Source organism: Pinus tabuliformis, chromosome 2_2 (assembly GCF_031772625.1).
Source record: "Pinus tabuliformis cultivar Carrire ecotype Pingquan chromosome 2_2, CPIR1, whole genome shotgun sequence".
Lineage (NCBI taxonomy): Eukaryota > Viridiplantae > Streptophyta > Pinopsida > Pinales > Pinaceae > Pinus > Pinus tabuliformis.
In genome coordinates this window covers 947,274,678-947,294,068 of record NC_142300.1, presented here as the reverse complement: position 1 = coordinate 947,294,068, position 19,391 = coordinate 947,274,678, and the positions used below count along the sequence as shown (strand labels likewise).

Genomic DNA, 19,391 nt, shown 5'->3' with positions numbered 1-19,391 from the left:
GTGCTTTGGAAAACTCTGGTGAGAAACGGAGAGGATGGATCTTCTACAGGTATCTATATAGAAATGCATGTAGAACATACGAGATTTTGGTGGCAGAGAGAGAAATGGACTAGCTAATCCAAACAAACTCATTGATGTTTAAATTTGACTTGATTAACATATTCATATCATAAAGAGTACGACAATAATAACTTCGAAAATAACCAACGATACGTTTAATATTTGTCAATTGGCGCATATGAATCATATGACATATGAGTTTAATATTTGTCAATTGGGGCATATGAATCATATTTTAATTTTTTCTATCGGCAGCGTCATTACTTTACTTTACTTCCACGTTACATTACTTGTATCTCACGGTTTTCGCTTTTCAACATTTTAGGATTCAATGCACGCCACTGCTGCGCTGTAAGCATCGAGTCAAAGTATCGTAAAATAACCAGAGACTGTGATATACACGGAATTCTCTCTCTTAAAAAAAAATACCCTCATGTGACATGTCGTGATGGTGTGGTCAAAGTATTGTAAAATAACCAGAGATTGTGATATACACAGAATTCTCTCTCTTAAAAAAAATGCCCTCATGTGACATGTCGTGTATGGTGTGGTCAAAGTTAACCTTGCGACAAAAGATCACAGTATCAGTGATTCTAGTAAAGAGAAAGCTACCACTAAACGTATTCCACCGAATCCTTATATTACAATCCATGCGAGTGTGAGTTAATTAGTCCGTAGCCTAGGAACGTTGAGTTCGGTGTGAGTTACTTAGTCCGTAGCCAAGGAACGTTGAAGCTTACAATCGATCAATCCAATGGCTCGCAATCCGGGATCCTTGCATGCCCTCCTGCTTCCCTACCCAGCGCAAGGTCACATAAATCCCATGATGCACTTGGCGAAGAAGCTTGCTTCCAAAGGTGTTACAGTCACGTTCGTTAACACGCACCACAGGCACCAGCAGATCACTAAGGCTAACAACCACAGTGCTGAACAAGACGACCCTCTTGAGAAGGAAGCGCTTAATGTTGGTCTTGACATTCGGTCTGTTCAAATCTCTGATGGATTACCTCTGGATTTCGATAGGTCAGCCAGATTGATGGATTTTGCGCGCTCTGTAGATAATATGGCAGGAGAGTTGGAACGACTCCTTCAAAATCTCAACAAGACAGGGGCGGCAATTTCTTGTGTCATAGCTGATAGTGGACTTTCCTGGTCATTTGAAGTCACAAAGAAATTAGGTATTCCCTGGATTTCGTTTTGGCCACAGCCTACCTCTCTTTATTCGATCCACTATCACGCACATCTGCTGGAGGATCTCCGTCGCAATCTTTATGATGGAACCGGTAAGGTTTCTGGGTGCTTTTAATAGTTTTTTCGTTTGAAATCCTGCTTACAGAAGCTTGCAGGTATATTTGCGCAGGTCTTGATTAGTAGGCATCTTGTTTACTTTTATTTTGGATTTTAATTATCATCAGTGCGATTTATCTGCAGCTGATGAGGGCAGCATTTCGATTGATTTTATTCCCGGCGTACCAAACTTAGAAGCAAGAGATCTACCGTCCTTCGTACGTGAGTCGGACCCCGAGTCACAGTACATTCTTGAGGTGATGCAGAGGTGCTTTCAGGTATGTCGCGAAGCAGATTGGGTTCTTGGCAATTCTTTTGATGATCTGGAAAGAAAGGAAGTGAATTTGAACCCTCCGGTACTGCATGTTGGTCCGTTGCTTCCCTCGGGTTTTTTGAACGGTGAACAATCCAAGGACATGAGAGTTGGAACGAGTACTTGGACAGAATGTGACTGTTCCGAGTGGCTGGATGCAAAGCCTAATCGTTCGGTTCTATACGTTTCTTTTGGGAGTATGGTTCATGTGACTAAAGCTCAGCTGGAGGAAATAGCGATGGGTTTGAAGGACAGCGGGCAGTTGTTCCTCTGGGCTCTTCGTCCGGACATAGTCTCTTCAACAGTCTCAGACTGCTTACCCCACGGTTTTCTGGATGAGATAAAAGGGCAGGGCGCGTTGTTCCATGGTGCAATCAGCTGCAAGTGTTATCCCATCCGTCCGTTGGGGGATTCGTTACTCATTGCGGATGGAACTCAATGCTTGAAAGCATCGCTGGTGGAGTTCCCATGGTAGGTTTTCCATTGTGGGCGGATCAATTCACCAACAGCAAGCTCATGGTCGATGAATGGAAAATTGGATACAGATTGAACGGTGGGAAAGGACTGATACTAAAGAAAGAGATATCCAGAACTATCAGAAAATTGTTCAGTGACGAAGGGACGGAGGTAAAGAAAAATGTCGAGGCTCTAAGAGACAGTGCGAGGACTGCGGTGCGAAGAGGAGGATCTTCGGATATAAACATTGAGAGCTTCCTAGAAGGTTTGAAGGGGAACCGTATCGGTAAATAACTGCATGATAGTGAACCATCTCACACATGTTTATCACTCGTATGATGCATGATGTTTTTGCTGAGTTTATAAATGTTTTAGTTGAATTTAGCTGATGTTTTAGCTGAGTTTATAAATGTTTTAGTTGAATTTATACAAAATACTTTGTATAAATTGGAAGTTATTTAAATTCGGAAGGGAAAAAAATTGAAATTGAGCAGTATTTGATCCTGTCTTTATATCTAAAATGTGTGGTTTCAAAACAATAAAACGACTTTAATTTAATTTCGTGGTATTCTAATATGTGCTTCTTTCCCTTTTTATCTAAGTAGGGGATGATTTAATCGATTAACCGGAATTACTTAGAGGATGATTTAATCGATTAAGCTGAATTTTACCAGTGAACCATTATAACTATTTTCCTTTATCATAAGCGTAAAGTTTTATATAATTTTTGTTTTTTTATTTTTCTAATAATGATGGCGGTTATTCATTTATTTATTTTACAATTTTAGTTTTGTATTTACTCATTTATTTATTTATTTTACAATTTTAGTTTTGTATTTACTAAATTTAATAGAATTGTTTTAAAGTAGTATATTTTGTTATGAGTTAAAAAATTAAATAAAGACATTAAGAGAAAATGTTTTCTCAAAACTCTGTGGGTCCCCTTAACAGTTGGATTTAGCCACCATTACTCCTCCATTGAGGTTTAGCCAAAAAGGACACCAGAAAATACATGGAAATTGTTTAATTATGTAGCCATTGAAAATTACTTGCATTGATGCTTGGTGGGAATTCTAACCAAACAATGTTCATATATAGAATTCTAAGACATATGGATCGCCATAGAACATAAGAGAACTAAACATAGCAGATACAAAAGTGAGTGACCACGTGACATAATAGACTATTAGTCTAATATTATGACTTGAAAACGAGCATTGGAGTTGCCTTAGTTTCGAGTTGACGGTGCAAAGCCACTGAATAGAGAAAGTGAAGTCTTTGTTTGCAAAACTTCCTAGGCTCGGGGGTCCACCTGAAGGTGTTTCCAATGATTTCAATATCAAAGAAATATGGCCTGCCACCAAATTCCCTTTCTCCGAGTTGAAGGATATTGTTCCTCACTTTAGGCAGAATAGATTCAAAATGGTAAGTGATAGAGTTCCAGCCAAATAAACACTGACATCAAGAAGTGGATGCTCTTGTCGCACCACCCCGACAACTACCTTGATGCAGCCTTAGAGCCATGAAAGGACTTATAATAACCAAAGATGACCAAACTAGTGTATGACTAGACATAATTGGCGTGACCCGCAATGGAACATGTGGTTTATAATAATGGCGAGGTGAAAATATAGGTAGATAGGGATTGGAATTTGAGTGAATAGGCCATGTTAGAAAGGCGTCGTCAACCACTAAAAGGGTGACTGGCCTTAGATATTGTTGTAGGTATTCTTCTTGTAGATGTTGCTCATAGGGAAGGCATATAGAGATGTGCAAAATATTGTTAGGAAGATTAGGCATGTGATTTTTTGAGAACCAAATGGAAAATGTGCCTCGGTACCAGACACCACATAAAAGGATCGAACAATTGAATGAGGCATCTGTAGATTTAGCAATTTGGGAGGGAGCGGAAGGTAACACAATGACCAACTTGAATGAAGGGACTATCATTGTGTTATGTAAAAATAATATGAAAAACATGGGCACATGTAAAAATAAGCCATACTACCAAACCAAAACGATGTACAGGAAACATCGAAATGACTATGAACATTAAAGCACAAAGGATGTAAATATAACAATGAACCTTCATCGAGCTCGTAGAGCGCCAATAGTGGGGAGCCATAATGGAGTGTAGGTGTGAAGATGACTACAAACCTGACGACAGTGTAGAAAATATGCCACCCTCAGAAAATCTCATTGTCATAGAAAATCCGCCACCCTCAGGCGAGCTTCCTGACTTTATAGGGAGAACTTATGACATGAGTATCAAAAGGGTTGAAGAGATCACATGAACAATCAAGAGCGATGAAGGGACAAGTATGTGTGCTAGCACATATTGTTATTACCCACATTAAGCACCAAATTCATGTGCAATGAATTCATGATCAGTTTCAAAAGCCATGACTATGAACTAGGAGAATGTCAGACAAATGCCCTTCTCCCACCACCTTCTTACATTTAAAGTGATTTGAAAAAATAAGGTGTGGTTGAATGTGTAGAATATATAATCGTCACACTTCAGTGGCATTTAGAAAAATGTTGAAGTGGGCACAAATCCCTATAAGCACCTTCCCCTTCGCCATTATTTTCTTTGGCATACCCATAATTCTAAATGACCCTCATGTAGAATATTAAAGGCACCCCTATTGGGGAATAATAAGTTAGATTCATAATTGTGATATTTTAGAACCTATAATTACTAAACAAATAAAAATAAAATAAAACTAAGCAATAAACATACAATTATAAATAAAAATATTCTCTCTATAAATATAAAGAATAGCTATGACTTAATATTCATTTTATTATAGAAATTAAAATTATATATGTAACTATATGTATTATTAGGTTTTAATTAAATTAAAACCTAATATAGAGATGCATGTAGAACATACAACTCACGGGTTGTGAGAGAGATTTTGGTGGTAGAGAGAGAAATGGATCTTTTGTTTGTGATATCATTATTATTACTGCTCTGCGTCATGGTTTCCCCTCTGCCTGAAGCAACGCCTATTAATTTCCATCAGGAAGATGTTGCTTCTTATAAGCACATGGCCGCTAGACTCCCATGGCTTCTGGTGGGTCACTCCCATTCTAAACAGATGGTGGAGGAACGTGAATTCAATTTATCTTCAACGGACACCCACAATAAAAGCGACCTCCATGCCCTCTTGTGGTTTAGAAATGTCGTGACAGAGGATCCATATGGCCTTCTGTCCAACTAGACGGCGGAAAACTCTGACAACATGTGCTCCTAGTTCGGTATTCGTTGCAAACAATGAACCAAAAGGGTGGCCGCAATTGACTTCTTTGATGGATCATTGCAAGGTACAGTTTCATCGTTTATTGGCAACATCTCATTAATGCGCACATTCAATATTTCTTATAATGCTTTCACTGGTGGAATTCGGGCTAAGTTTGGCCACCTTAAAGCATTGAGAGTTCTTGACCTCAGCTTCTATTCGCCGAACGGTTCTATTCCTGTTGAATTCGGCCTACTGCATAAGTTGCATACCCTGGATCTTTTTTTGTAATGCTTTCACTGGAGGAATTTTGGCCGAGTTTGGCCACCTTAAAGCACTACAAACACTAGACCTTGGCGTCAATAAGCTCTGTGGTCATATTCCAATGGAATTGGGCCTGTTACAAAAACTAAAGTACCTATACCTCTACTACAATAAGCTTAGCGGTCCTATTCCAATTGAGTTGCACAAGCTTCAGAAACAAAAGTACCTCAACCTCTACTACAATAAACTCAGCGGTCTTATTCCAATCGAGTTGCACAAGCTGCAAAAACTAAAGTACCCAAACCTCCATGGAAATATGTTTAGTGGTCCTATTGCAGTCGAGTTGGGCATGCTACAGAAGCTATAGTTCCTGGATCTAGATCTAGAAGGCAACTACTTCTCAGGTGGAATTCCATGTGAATTGGGTAATTTGACAGAACTTTCAAATCTATACATTTCTGGTCGTAGTATTTCCGATTCTATTCCCTCTGAAATGTTTAGACTTCCCCTCTCCACTCAGTCTCTCAGTTTTAACCTCACAGGGAGGATACCTAATTCCATTACCAATTTGACCAAATTAACTCATTTAGAGCTTTCTAAATGTGGATTGACTCACATATGTGAGGTCATTACCAATTTGACCTAGTTGACATACTTGGATTACTCTAGTAACAAACTCACTACCACACTGGAAGGTATTACCAATTTGGTTAACATAGAGCGATTATATCTTTCTCAAAACAACCTCATTCATATAGATGAAGACATTGCCAATTTATCTAAGTTGACGGCTTTACGTATTTCCGATAACAAACTTAGCCATAACATACCTAAAGGCATTTTCAATTTGAATCATTTCATCCTACTAGACCTATCTCAAAATAAATTCACAGGTCCCATTCCTAAAACCATTGCCCATTTAAAGAAGCTTGAACAATTAGATTTCTCAAACAACTTTGCCTGTTTAAAGAAGATTGAACAATTGGATTTCTCAAACAACCTCCTCAAAGGGACAATTCCAAGAGCTATAGGAGAACTCCATTCCTTGTATGTCTTAAATTTAGGTTCAAACAATTTTTTTGGGAAGATTCCTAATAATATTAACAACTTAGTTTCACTTCAAATATTAGATTTATAAAACAATTTAGAGGGACCTATTCCTACTATATGTTCTTATAATTCAACTTCTTTAATTATTTTCTCCGCTCATTCTAACAATCTCTCTAGGGTTCCATCTTTTGCTAATTGCATCGAGCTTGTAATATTGGATTTAAGGAAGTGTGGATTTATAGGGGAGCTTCCTTCCACCCTTGCAAATCTAGGTAAATTGGGAGTTTTAAGCATTAGATATAATAATTTTCATGGTGGTATTCCCCAATGGATCACAAACCTCACCAACTTGTTTTTGCTGGATTTATCCAACAATAATTTTAATGGAAGAAACCATATGATCTTGAAAGGCTCCAAGGATTTGGAGTAAATATTCTAAATGAATCTAATTGGAGTGAGTATCCAATTATCATGAAGGAATACATAAAAGGGATTGAGTATAATGTGTCAGATGTTTGGAGTACAAACATTATACTTGATTTGTCTAAGAATAATATTACCAGAGAAATCCCTATAAGAATAGGCAACATGAGAAGCTTGAGGTTACTAAATTTCTCTGGGAACCAATTGGAAGGAAACATACCTACATCTTTTAGTGAGATATCTACTTTGGAGCAGTTGGACTTTTCCAAAAATAATTTGGGTAGAGAAATTCCTCAAGAACTCTCTCAATTATCAATGTTGGCTTATCTAGATGTTTCATCTAATAATCTCTGTGGGCCAATTCCAATAGGGACATAATTTTACACCTTTAATGAGTCTTCATTTCAAAAGAATAAGTGCTTATGTGGATATCCTCTACGAAGATGCAATGAAAACTATACAACAACACCCAGTGGGGACAATGACAGTCAAAGTAACATTAAAAGAGAATGGCTCAGCTATGTAAATGAAAAAATGTCTTTGATAGCATTAGCCATGGGAATAGAGATAGGATTTGGAGGAGTTATTGCTATGTTCATGTATGGGATAAAGCAAGGTATTGGGTTGTGGGTTTTCCTTCCACTAGCACAAGAAGACCCTCTTATGGCTTGTATTGATTCCCTACATAGCTCAATCAAACTTGTCCCTATACATCACTATCTTAATATATGTAATGCCACTTAATGATATGGTTTGAATGTTTCTTATCAATATAGCTTGTTTTAGTAAGTGTACTTGTATTATTACTTGACATAATGTTGTTTGAATATGGATAAAAATTACCTACTTTTGTGGAATAAGGTAAGATAAAGTTCAAATAATTTCTTTCTGTTGTTAATTATTAATATATAAACAAAGTGAGACTAAAATGGACAATACTTTTAAGTTTATGTTACATTTTTTAAAGTTATTATTCATTATTGAAAAACTAAAGTAGATAGATAGATGTACATTAATTTGGAATTAACAAAATAGAAGATTAACACTATTTTTTATTAGTAACTTACTATTTTTAAAAAGTGTCAAGATTTTTAATACAATCATTTTATAATAAAATAGAAAAATTAATTGATAATGAAAACTATGGATAATTGCTTGGTTGAACTTGGAAGCTAGGGTTGGAGTTGAAGACAGGGTTTGGATCTATGGTACCATGGCGGGGAGTGCAGGGGGGAGTGCTACTCCCTCCTACAGCCAGGCAGTCATGGGAGGAAATTAGAACGCGAGAAAGAAACATTTCAAAAAACCTCCAGACAAGATCTCAGAAACCAGAAGTCAAGGGACATCTGGAAGAAGCGGAGATCAGGATCAGGAAGGGGATAAACAGGAAACAAGAAAAGAAAAGGAGATTGGAGACAGTAGTGAAAAATCGGCTTCCAGAAAGTCTACTAGAGTCTGCAAGCCCAAGTCAGGCACTATTCCCCGGGTCATATTAAGCGACCCAGCGATACGAGCTCATAGAGAACATATGACGAAGCATGAAATTATATGCAAGTTCATGGGGTTATGGCCGACGAAAAGGGCTTTACATGTCTATGTTGCGGCATGACTCTACATGCGACCATGGATGATGAACTTTGTCACGGAATGTGAAACATTCACTTCAGTACTGGTTTGGATCAGACTATATTCCCTTCCTTTGGATTATTGGTTGTCAGAATCTTTGAAAACCATAGGCAACAAACTGGTAAATTTCCTAAAAATCTTAGAGGCAACTCTGAAAGGGAGGTATACCTCCTTTGCCCAGATATGTGTGGAAATGGATCTATTTGGAGCCCTCCCAGAAGTGATTATTTTAAAATTTTATGATGAATAACGGGTGCAGACAGTGGACTATGAACATATACCATTCATATGTCATAAATTCCATCAACATGGGCATCTATATAGAGACTGCCCTACAATCGACAGGGAAGATAATCAAAAAACCGTTGTTGAGAGAGACCACGAGGGTTTCACCAAAGTTGGGAGTAAAGGAAAATGAAGTAAACGTCCACACAAGAAGGAAAATGAAGACAAATACACAAGACAAAATAGCTTCAAAATCGTGGAGGAAGAAGAGGAGAATAAGGAGACAGTCTAGGACATGAAGAATGTAACAAAAGAACAGGACAAGGTAGATGACATGGAGGATATCACAGTAGAAAACCAAAAAAAGGAAGATCTACCAAGCCTGATGGAGTTTAGTAGGGACCAGGACATGACGCCTAGTGAAGTAGAACTAGAGGACCATGAATTACAGGAGATTCTAGACAAGGAAAATCTAGATATAGAGAAATTTCTGGAACAAGGGAAAAAAGCAAGGGTGGACTCCCTACCAAAAGAAGCCTATGATAGAGTACAACAACTCTTTCTCTGGAGGTCACAAGCGAAGGGAGTGGGAATCAAAAGAAATCATGAGAGCCAGGAGCCAAGTGGGGTTAAGATGATGGAGAATCCTTAGGCACAATCTTCAAAGAACTCAGGCAGGAAAATAGGAAGAAAGAGGCAGAATGAATTGTTGAACGAATGTGGAAAACTGTTGATCAACTTAGGTAAGATGAAAGATCTTACCAGTTATTCCTTTACCAATATTTCTTAATGAAATTCACAACCTGTAACATTAGAGGAATAGGTAATAAAAGGAAACAAAGAAATATTAACAACATAATGAAAGAAGAAAAACCAGACATGGTTTTTATTCAGGAGGAAAAATGTTCGGTGGAAAAGATAAGAGATATTCATAATAAGTGGTTATTCAATTATGAGTATTTAGAGGTAAAGGCCAATCATTCGGCGGGGGGGGGGATTCTCACTTTGTGGGGCCCACAAAAACTGGGAATTCTGGATGTGGAAGCATCCAGGAACTACCTTTCCATGATATGTCAACATGTAGGGGACAAGAAGATATACATGATTACAAATTTTTATGGACCTCAAAAGCTAGCAGACAAGCTCAAGCTTCTCACTTCCCTAGAGGAACTTAGAGAAAGACATCCCACTCTACCCTGGATCATTTCAAGAGATTTCAATATGATAAGATCTATTTCAGAAAGAAAAAAAAGGAGGCACTAGGCAATTAAGCAGAGACTCCATGGCCTTCCAGAACTTCATTAAGAACATGAAGCTGGTGGATACTAAAACAATGAATGGAACCTTCACTTAGAACAATAAAAGGGGAGGGTCCCATCAAGTTGCTTCCAAACTTGATGGGTTCATGATTTCAGAGGACCTCTTCCTCTCAAGACCTACCATAATAGCCTCCATTCTGCCCTTTGGTGGATCAGATCATTGGCTTGTTCACCTGGAGGCCACCTTTATGGGCACTCCGAGAAACAAACCTTTCAAGTTTGAAAATGCCTGGCTCTCACATCCCAATTTCACTAGTAATGTTGAGACATGGTGGAGAGAGGAGTTGGACATTCAAGGTTCAAAAATATATATGCTCCAACAAAAGCTTAAACATATAAAGTCTCGTCTTAAAGTTTGGAACAAAAAATGAATTTGGAGATATTTTCAAGGCCAAAAGGGAAATGGAACTGAAGCTTCAGGAAATCAATCACATCATCATCATAGATGGCTTCATCGAAGAGAGGCAAAAATTAACTAACTCTCTGAAGGAAGAATGGGAGAACTGATGCCTACAAGAAGAGATTTTCTGGAGGCAGAAATCAAGAATACAATGGATTAATGAGGGAGAAAGAAATGAAAAATTCTTCCACAAAACCACCATAGCTCATAGGGCACACAATAGAATCACAAAGATCAAATATTCTCAAAGTATTGAGCTAGTTTCCCACAGTGATATGGAATTGGTCCTTGTTCAACACTTCTGCAGCATTGCAAAGGAGCCTCTGGAGGACAGATCTAGGTTCATTGAACATTTCACTCAATATATCCCTCAGCTGGTTACTAGAGAGGACGAACACAATCTCAACAGGCCAGTTTCAGAAGTGGAGGTCAGTGAAGTAATTAAAGAAATGCAGAGTGGAAAAGCACCAGGCCCGAATCGTTTCAATGTAGACTTCTTCAAGGCCTGTTGGGAAATAGTCAAACATGATATCCTCGAGGTGGTGGAAGACTCGAGAAGATCCAAAAAGATACTTAAGGCTCTGAATCCATCCTTCATAGCTTTGATTCCAAAACAGGAAAATTCCATGACTCTGGATGGTTTTAGGCCCATAGCCTTATGTAATGTGGTGTATAAAATTATCTCTAAAGTAATAGCCAATCAACTCAAACCACTTCTACCCTCTCTCATCTCGAAGGAACAAACAAGCTATGTGGAGGGAAGAAAAATCCTCAATAATATCATCCAAGCTCATGAGGTCGTACACCTCTCAAAAGCAACAAACAACTTGGCATGATTATTCAGTTGGACCTCGCGAAAGCCTATGATAAATTGAGCTAGGCTTACATAAGAGAAATTCTAGAAGCCTATGGTTTTGATTAGAAATGGATAAGATGGATCATGGCATTAGTTACCTCAACCAACTTTTCCATATTGCTTAATGGAGCTCCTTCTAAGACTTTCACTCCCTCTAGAGGGCTCAGACAAGGAGATACGATTTCACCATTCCTCTTTGTCCTCATGATGGAAGGGCTTGGTAGGGCGATCAAAATGGTAAATGTTGATGGAAGAATTCGAGGTATTAGACTTACCGTGGATGGAGAGGCCAACACTCATCAGCAATTTGTAGATGACACTATGCTGCAAGGAATACCTACCGTTAGGGAGGCCAGAGCAATCAAAAATATCTTAAATGACTTTGCCATGGCAACAAGCACTAAGGTAAGCCTTAACAAATCCAAAGTATTTTTCTTTAATACTAATATTGCTATTCAAAGAAACATTACTAGAATTATTGGATTTCAAAGAGAACAAAAACCTTCCAAATATTTTGGTATTCCCCTTACTGACAAACCGCTCAGCAAGAAAGTATGGGAACCTATTTTAAATAAACTTCAGGACAAGATTAGAAAATGGACAAGAAGATCGCTAAACCTGGTAGGACGTCTTGTGGTCACACAGGTGGTCTTGCAGGCTATTCCCACCTTTGTGTTTTCAACTCTCCCTACTTCTCAAGGTATTAAGCAGCTAATAAGAAACATTCAAAGGGACTTTTTGTGGGGCGGAGGGGAAGAGAAAAAGAAGCACGCTTTAGTGCCCTGGGACAAACTTTGTAAACCCAAAAGCAATGGTGGTTTGGGGCTTCATGATCCTGAGACCCTCAGCAAGGTCTCAAGAGCCAAGATTTGGTGGAGATGGATTAAGGATCCAAATGCACCCTGGGCTAAGATTTGGAAACAAAAATATGCAAAGCACTGGCAGGAAAAAGATCATATTAGAATGTCAGGGCAAATCAGGGGCTCCCACATTTGGAACCTTGCCTAGGATAATAAAAACATCGTACAACAACATTGTTTTTGGGAAATTTGGGCAGGGGATCTTGCTAGATTTTGGGAGGATAACTGGCAACAGGAACCCAACCTTTACAAGGATGAATTTGTAGATCTCAAAAATGACACAGACAACAAAGGTATGGTTCTGGTAAAGGACTTCTGGGATCAGGGAAGGAACAATGGAAAATGGAGGGAATGGAAGAAGTTAGGATACAGTGACGAAAACCAGTTGAAAAACAGGGCAGAAGCCCTTACCCAGGAGCTCGAGCACAGAAGGATTCTTGTCTCTTCCTCACCGGATCAGTTAAGATCGAGAAAGAACACTGAAGGCAACTTTAACCTCAAAGAGGCCAAACAGGAAGTCACAGGATTTAACTTTGTGAATCCTGATCAGAGCTGGAAGAAACTTTGGCAAAGTCTACATTGGATGAAAATAAAGCTTTTCATTTGGTTAGTGCATCAAAAGAAGATTTTAACATGGGAGAATCTCCTCAAGACAAGCTTCATTGTTACTTCCAGGTGTTAACTTTGCGGCGCACATGAGGAGACGATTGAACACCTTCTCAACCTATGTCCTTTCACTTCAACAGTGTGGGACTGGGTGGCTACTATTTTCAGACAAACCAATAGGAATAGGCTCAGCATATCCAATACTCTAAAGAACCGGAGAAAGGTTTTCACAGAAAATGAGATCATGAACAAAGCCTGGATTCTGATGCCAGGTTTTGTCATTTGGAATGTGTGGAAAGAATGCAACAATCGTATCTTCGAAAACAAAACTAGCATGCCTCAACATATTATGGAGCAAATTCTAAGGAAGATCAAAGACACAGTAAGAGGCTTACTAAGAGCTCTCTCTAAAGATCCTCCCCTACCTCATGAGGTGGGAATTTTACTTCACTTGGGTCTCCAGACTATCGGTCCTTTGGGAACAGTCAAGACGGGAAGCCTTTTAAACAAATGTGCTACCATATGGAAACCTCCTCCCTATGGTTTCTTAAAAGTGAATATTGATGGAGCAGCCAAGGAAAACCTAGGTCTAGCGGGCTTTGTGGGTGCCATAAGAGACGAACAGGGTCAAATTCATATGGTCTTCCATGGTCATTTGGGGAAGGCCACAAATAACATGGCGGAGCTCATGGCATTAGAGCAATGCTTGGAAATCCTGGTGTGTTCAGGCTCTCACAATGTCATAATTGAAGCGGATTCGGAACTAATTATTAGAGATGATAAGAAAATCAGCAATGTAACCTCTCCAGATAAAGTGTCAAAACATTGGAAGCTATTGCAGGTTTTTTATCGTATCCAATCTCACATGCGAACCCTTAAAACCATCAGTTTTGTTCATGTGAAAAGGACGACTAACATGTTAGCAAATCGTTTAGCGAATGAGGGAGTCACTAACAGGGATAGGGATTCTAGATATGCTTGGGATTCACTTCCCCCAGGTAAACTACAAGGGGGTTGTCTTTGCCAAGCTACCCAGGATATGGACATATGGAATAACAGCTGGAACATAGAGATCCTGAAGACCAGAGGGAGGGTGATGAATTCCACAATCTAAACTCCTCTTGATTTTAGGATGCAATGTGTGACTAGGACAACTTCACAGGATGGAGTAGCCAATGTCATTCGGTGAAGTTGCTGGCTGAAGAATATTCCAGGGGAGCGGGATTGGCTCATGGATGGACTGATGGATGGACTGATGGATGGAATCAAGGAATGACACACGGAGAAAGGAAGTGTCGCTCTTCGTGTGAGTCACCCGCACCAAAACCACAAGCAGTATATCGGGTTGGGTCTGAACGATTTACGGTTTTTCCGTGGTGGTCTCTGATTCCACTCTTTCGGTGACACGTCGTGGGGCGAGGGGAGAGGAAACCGCCCTCATCAGGTGGTTAACTCTCGCGGTTCTGGTCCATGCGATATTCCCAATAACAGTTGGATCTTAGGTTTTAGTTCAACGGTGGTGATTGTCGATTGTTTTCTTTTGGGTCCGTTTGTCATTTTTCTGTTCAGCTACTGCTGCAACGAGATTGGCTGAAGGAATGTCCACTGCAAAACATCATGGGACAACATGTGGCAAAAAGGAATGTTGGTTTTCCCACGCGTCAACCACTCCAAAACCACTGGCGGTTTATCGGACGGGGACCACATGGTTTCCGATTTTTTCGTATTCGGCTCCGATTCCACTCTTTAAATGACACGTTGCAGGGTGAGGAGAGAGAAAACTGCCCATATTGGGCGGCTAACTCTCGTGCTTCTTGTCCTTTCGATATTCTTGATGACCGTCGGATCTCAGTTTTTGGATCTACGGTGGGGATTATTAGTGCAAATTGGGCGATTCCGAAAATTATTTTCGATTATTTTTCTTTTAACTCCTTCTGGTCTATCAGGTAGTTTTTTTTGGCTTAGATTCCTACAACAATTCTAGACTTGCCCTCCGGGATCGTTTAGGCTTTTTTGTGCAGCAGCTTTGACTATCTGCTTGTCTTGTTAGGAGATTCTCCCCGGGTTTCTCTCGGTTTTGGGTGATGATTGGCCTACCTCGCGAACTGTTAAATTCGCACAGAACGGGTGTGGCCCATTGTAAATTATGTACATTTGGTTAAGTTTAATATAGGGCACCACTCTTACTTGATCAAAACTATGGATAATTGATAATAAAAATTATGGATGATTAGCATATAAAATAATTAATATATCTCTAACTTTTAATAAATTCCTCATATTTATTAATTATTAAGTGTGATGAGAGATAAAACCTGCTATATTTAATTGTTCAATATTATTGAAAATGTTAATTAAATTTCATTTAAATAAAAAAAAAAAAAAAAATTTAAAATTAAAGCATAATATTTTTATATGATTAAACTCAAGTTATATGATTAAATTCAAATATATGATTAAATTCAAGTTATATGATTAAATTTAAGTGAATATTGATGGTTTTATAAAACGTGAATATTTTAATATTCATTTAATTATTTAAAATAAAACATAATTATTAATATCATTAATTATTTTATTAATAAAATTTTATGTATGATTTAAAAAAATTGAAATTTATTATTATTAAATATAATTAAATATAAATGCCAAATGAAAATCAATATAAAATATTAAAAATAATGTTAATTTTGATTTCTTATATTTGTAAGAAGAGTTTCAATGTAAATCACATGTAGACAACCTTTGTCGACGCGTTTTGAACCAACTAGTGTGGTTCATCGATGAACCACACTAGTTGGTTCGAAACGCATCGACAAAGGTTGTCTACATGTAATTTACGGTGAAACTCTTCTTAAAAATATTATGGATCACAAAACCTCAATTCAATAATTTTTTATATTTGTTAATACTCACAAAATTGTTAACTTAAAAATTAATTAAATAAAATTTTGATTAACAAATGATATATGCCTATGTTTTAAATCGTTGATTGCATTGCATATGGGATTTTCCGATTTTGAATAAGCATTACCATTAACGATAAAGCATGTTTTAGTAAACTTTACATACATTATTATATAATATTTTGATATAATATTTTCATTGTATTTAATATAATTAATGAGTTAACTTGCGAAATTTAACGTAAGGATATGTAAATTTAAATTTTAGTTTATAAAATTTTAAAAATAAAGTTTTTATTTATTTTTAAAATTTAAATTTTAGTTTATAAAATTTTAAGTTTTTATTTATTTTTAAATAAGTTTTTATAAAATCATAAAAAATAAATAGGTCTACATACAAATACAAAATGTTCCAACTATCATTCCACCCATTATTTCATCTTTTTTCAAACATTTTGTATTTACATATAAACAAAATATTAAAAGAGACATACTTTTATGGTTTAAAAAATATGACACGAAGAGAACATTGTCCTTTCAAATTTCGTGTAAGTTACTCTAAAATAAAGTTAAAAAGGTATAAGTTACTGTAAAATAAAGTTAAAAAAGGTACGAGACAATTTAAAAAAAAACATTCTATTTAATTTAGTGAATGTTTATTTTATATATATATATAATATTTTTCAATAATTTTTAAAAAAAATGTAGTGTAAAAATAATAATATCTATAAAACTTATTATTTATCATATATAATTGATTTTAGGATCATTATGATTAGTTGCATTTTAGTTAAGTGGTATAAATTTATTTTGGAAAAAGTTATTAGTCTTCAGCGTAAAGCCAGGATAAAAGGGTGAAACAGAAAGTTAGGTTTAAGAGACATTACTCAATTATGGATCATCTTGTTACTCTGACAAGAATGCCAAATAATAAACTTGATCTTTCATGTTGCTTTGTTGACTTTAGTTTTTTTTTAACATTGCTCTTAGGGAAACGCTATGGAATATGCTAGAAGACATAATGGTTTTTATTGAGTATAGGGTTGTGTCACCCTAGAATTGTTGTACTTAATGCATCTTTTTTATTTATATGATGCACTTGTTTTACCATTTTATGAGCTCTTTCTACATACTTTTAATGCAATAGAAAATATTTGTGCTTGTTGTATTTTATATCAGAATATCTTCATTATATGCATTTCTAGGATTAATGCTCATTAAAATGTTGTTAATGTAGATTGTCTTGTTCTTGCATCACAACGGGATCCTACACCAAGTATATGTGGAGCACTTCATCATTCAAGCTTTTCACGAAGGAAAATGATAGCTGGTAGTACAAACATGCATTTGGAATAATCTTGGATCTTTTTTGATAGTCAGAGGTTGACTTATCTTTCATTGACATGTTCCTACACTAAAGAGAAACATTCTTGCACTAGAGAGCAACTAATTTGGGGCTTTCATACATCGACACATTTTCGAGAAAATACGGAAAGTTTTTTGTTCAAAATGTTGTTTGAACACCTCCACATCAGTCAAAATGCACCCAGGTCATACATATGGATTTTTAGGGAATAATTAATGCTTCAACCCCAAATTCACAGCAGCTTTCAAATGACCAACTTCCTCCTATATTTGCGTGCAAATGAAGTTGAATATGAAAATTATGGAGCATGGGTCTTTATTCCAGTATAGGAAGTTGAGTAGAGCACGAATAATTTTCCAAAATTCACCACCATTTGTGTAGAAAATTTGTGATAGGTTAACCCAATAATGCAATATAAATCAAAGCATAATACTATAACCTACTTCTACTATCAATTTGTGGAAGCTTAAAGATCGAGCTGAACAATATAGCTAGAAGAAGAAGAAATAATGGCACAGTCCACATGAAAATACTTTCGGGAAAGTCTCAAATAAAAACCCCACACTTTTGTATTATCATACATGGTGGAAATACATAGGAATTATGCAAAGCCTTAGCTCTCACAGCTAGCCAGCTCTCAGTACAATCCTCACAGATGCTCATAGGCAATCTTGGCTTCTTTCTAGCATTTCTCTCTGCCCTTCAAGCTCCTATTTCCTTGTGTTGTTCCTTGTGGATGATTAGCCTATTACCAAGTGAAAAACCAAGCCTTCAAAACTACACAATCCTCAAGGATGAATTCTTGACTGCATGCATGCATTTTCTCCATGAGAAAACACATGCAACTGATAGTGCAATGTCCTTGAACATTAATCTCAACTGGGTCTTTCTCAGAATAGACATGCATGAGTTTCTGATGAGGGAATCTTTAGTTAACTGGAGTAGCACTAGTTGAGTGCATTAATGCATCAACTAATTGTTAACTCACTATTAATTCCTCAAACAATTTGGAACTAATTTAACTGGACTTAACTCAGTAAATTGAGTTAACTAATTGCAAGTCAAATATAACTCAATCTTATCTCCTTAATTTAAGGGATAACTCTTGCATGACTTCAAAAAGACTTCTAACTTGAATTTTTCCAACTAATTAATGTAAAATAAATAAATTAATTATTTCCAAGTAGTTGTTAAGGCTAAATTTGATTTTAATTCACAATTTAATTCAAGGACAAATTAAATTGGAATATTCTTGTTGCCATATTTCAACACTCCCTCTCAACAAGAAAAGGAATTATCTGCCACCCTGATCCTATCTCTATGGAACTCGAATTTACACTTTGACAATGCCTTTGTCAAAATGTTAGCATATTTCTACTTTGTCGAAATATACTACAGCAACATGATCCTCTCGACCTGTGAAAAGCCACGGGCAAAAAATCTTTCCTTATTCTTCTCCACACTACCATCAACAACTTTCTTTACCTTGTAAAGCCAACGGGAACTCACAACTGACTTGTTCTCTGGTCTCAGAACCATGTCCCAAACACTGTTACGAACTATGGAGTCATACTCCTCCACCATAGCATCAAACCAAATCGGATGTTGCATTGCTTCCTCAAATGAAGATGGATCGGTCTCAACACATTCCCCAACAAGGGCCATGTATCCAGTGTACCTCTCAAGTGACCTCCTCTGTCTGTGTAAAGAATATGGTGCTCCCACATTCTCTCTCGCATCCTTCAACAATTTGTCACCTTCTCTTGTGCACTTTTATCCATCTCTGGAACACTCTTTTAGAGTGGATGTCTCCACTCCTGGAACCTCTGCATGTGGTTGCTTTGCATCTGTTTGAGGCTCCTCCTCCTTAGGAACAAATAGTTCCTCCATAGCCTGTATTTGGAGCTCCCTCTCAAGGTAAACTCGCATGGCCTTCTGCTCATCAAACTTGAGATCTCTGCGAACCATTGTCCTTTGATTGGTAGGCAAGTACACCCGATAGTTGTGAGGTTTATCAGTGTAGCCCACAAATATCCCCAACTCTGTTGTCGGCTCAAGCTTCTTTTGTGCATCCTTTGTCACATGGAAATATACAAATGAACCAAAAATCCTGAAGTTACTCGCATCTG

At 37.3% G+C, this 19,391-nt stretch overlaps 1 pseudogene across 1 annotated transcript; it reads left to right on the top strand.

Moving 5' to 3' along the window:
* Positions 1–722: 722 nt before the first annotated feature.
* LOC149196320 (UDP-glycosyltransferase 86A2-like) lies at positions 723–2,606 on the top strand (annotated as a pseudogene). Its single transcript, XR_016254117.1, has 2 exons — positions 723–1,343; positions 1,492–2,606. The product of XR_016254117.1 is annotated as a UDP-glycosyltransferase 86A2-like (transcript).
* Positions 2,607–19,391: the final 16,785 nt, after the last annotated feature.